The sequence below is a fragment of the Populus nigra genome, chromosome 2 (assembly GCF_951802175.1).
Source record: "Populus nigra chromosome 2, ddPopNigr1.1, whole genome shotgun sequence".
Lineage (NCBI taxonomy): Eukaryota > Viridiplantae > Streptophyta > Magnoliopsida > Malpighiales > Salicaceae > Populus > Populus nigra.
In genome coordinates, this window is record NC_084853.1 from 20117422 (window position 1) to 20119921 (window position 2500).

Below are 2500 nucleotides of genomic sequence, written 5' to 3' on the forward strand. Positions count from 1 at the left end.
ACGAAATCGGCAAAGTCGGCAGAATCGGCAGCGCAGATTTTTCGACGAACATGGGCTGGACGCTGGACTGGCCGGGCCATGCAGGAAAATTCATCGAGGGGACACGCTGACGAAACAGCGCTGGTTCAGGCACGGCGGGCAGTGGTGGAATCGGCAGCGCCGACGAAATCGGCAAAGTCGGCAGAATCGGCAGCGGGTGCTGGCGATGGGTCTGGACGGGCTGGATAGTCCAAGGCTCGACGAGAAAGACTGCTGGTTTAGACACTGGGGCAGTGGCAGCCCGCGGGACAGTGTCGGCAGATTCGGCAGCGCAGATTTGTGCGGCTGCAGGTTCGTCGGGGAAAATCGGCAGCGCAGATTTTGCGACGAACATGGGCTGGGCGATGGACTGTCCAGGCCAGGCAGGAAAATTTGTCGAGGGGACACGCTGACGAAACAGCGCTGGTTCAGGCACGGCGGGCAGTGTTGGAATCGGCAGCGCCGACGAAATCGGCAAAGTCGGCAGAATCGGCAGCGCAGATTTTTCGACGAACACGGGCTGGACGGTGGACTGTCCAGGCCAGGCAGGAAAATTCGTCGAGGGGACACGCTGACGAAACAGCGCTGGTTCAGACACGGTGGGCGCAGTGTTGGAATCGGCAGCGCCGAGAAAATCGGCAAAGTCGGCAGAATCGGCAGCAGGTGCTGGCGATGAGTCAGGACGGACTGGATAGTCCAAGGCTCGATGAGAAAGACCGCTGGTTTAGACACTGGGGCAGTGGCAGCCCGCGGGGCAGTGTCGGCAGATTCGGCAGCAGTGTCTGCCGATTCGGCAGCGTTGGCTTGTTGGCGCGGGGGGCCGATTCGAGTGGGGACTTGGGCAGCGGGCAGTGAAAGCAAGAGTTTCCCCGATGCTGCCGGGAAAAACGCTCCCCGGGATGGCCGGGTGAGATGACCCGGCGGCCCGCGACGGGTCATTCAATTCCATGCCCCGTCAACATAACTCCCGATGTACTGTTTGCTTTTTCGGAAGAAGAGATCCATCCCCCCATCCTCGGCCAGCCAAAAACGCTCCAATTAATGGCCGGGTGAGATGACCCGGAGGCCCGCGACGCGTCATTCAAATCACTGCCCTATCGGCTACAACTGCTGATGGGTGGGATTAGAGGCCTGCCATGGTGGTGAGGGGCGGCGAGGACCGTGAAAGCTAGAGTTTTTCAGAGGCTGCCGGGAAAAAGGCCCCTCGGGTGGCGGGGTGCGAGGACCAGGCGCGTCATTCAATTCTCTTCCCTATCAACTTGGCTCCCGTTGGCGGGATTGGAGGCCTACTGTTTGTTACAGGGCTAAAATCGTCAGGGGAAGAGCTGACGAAACAATGCTGGTTTGGATGCAGGGGGTAGTGTTGGAATCGGCAGCGCGGACAAAATCGGCAAAGTCGACAAAAAAGACTGTTGGTCTGGACATCGGGGCAGCGGCAGCCATGCCGACAGGGGGGGAAATCGGCAGCACAGATTTGTGCAGCTGCAGGTTCGTCGGGGAAATCGGCAGCGCAGATTTTTCGATGAACATGGGCTGGAAGATGGACTGTCCAGGCCAGGCAGGGAAATTCGTCAAGGGGACACGCTGACGAAACAGCGCTGGTTCAGGCACGGCGGGCAGTGTTGGAATCGGCAGCGCCGACGAAATCGGCAAAGTCGGCAGAATCGGCAGCGGGTGCTGGCGATGAGTCTGGACGATTTATAGTCCAGGGCTTGATGGAAAAGACTGTTGGTCCAGACAATGGGGCAGTGGCAGCGCGGATTTGTGCAGCTGCAGGTTCGTCGGGGAAAATCGGCAGCGCAGATTTTTCGACGAACAGGGGCTGGGCGCTGGACTGGCCGGGCCAGGCAGGAAAATTCGTCAGGGGGGCACGCTGACGAAAACAGGGGCTGCGGAGTGGAAAATCGGCAGCGCAGATTTTTCGACGAACAGGGGCTGGACCGGCCGGGCCAGGCAGGAAAATTCGTCAGGGGGGCACGCTGACGAAAAGAGGGGCTGCCGCGTGGAAAATCGGCAGCGCAGATTTTTCGACGAACAGGGGCTGGACGCTGGACTGGGCCAGGCAGGAAAATTCGTCAGGGGGCACGCTGACGAAAAGAGGGGCTGCCGCGTGGAAAATCGGCAGCGCAGATTTTTCGACGAACATTCGTCAGGGGGGCACGCTGACGAAAAGAGGGGCTGCCGCGTGGAAAATCGGCAGCGCAGATTTTTCGACGAACATTCGTCAGGGGGGCACGCTGAGGAAAACAGGGGCTGCCGCGTGGAAAATCGGCAGCGCAGATTTTTCGACGAACAGGGGCTGGATGCTGGACCGGCCGGGCCAGGCAGGAAAATTCGTCAGGGGGGCACGCTGACGAAAAGAGGGGCTGCCGCGTGGAAAATCGGCAGCGCAGATTTTTCGACGAACAGGGGCTGGACTGGCCGGGCCAGGCAGGAAAATTCGTCAGGGGGGCACGCTGACGAAAAGAGGGGCTGCCGCGTG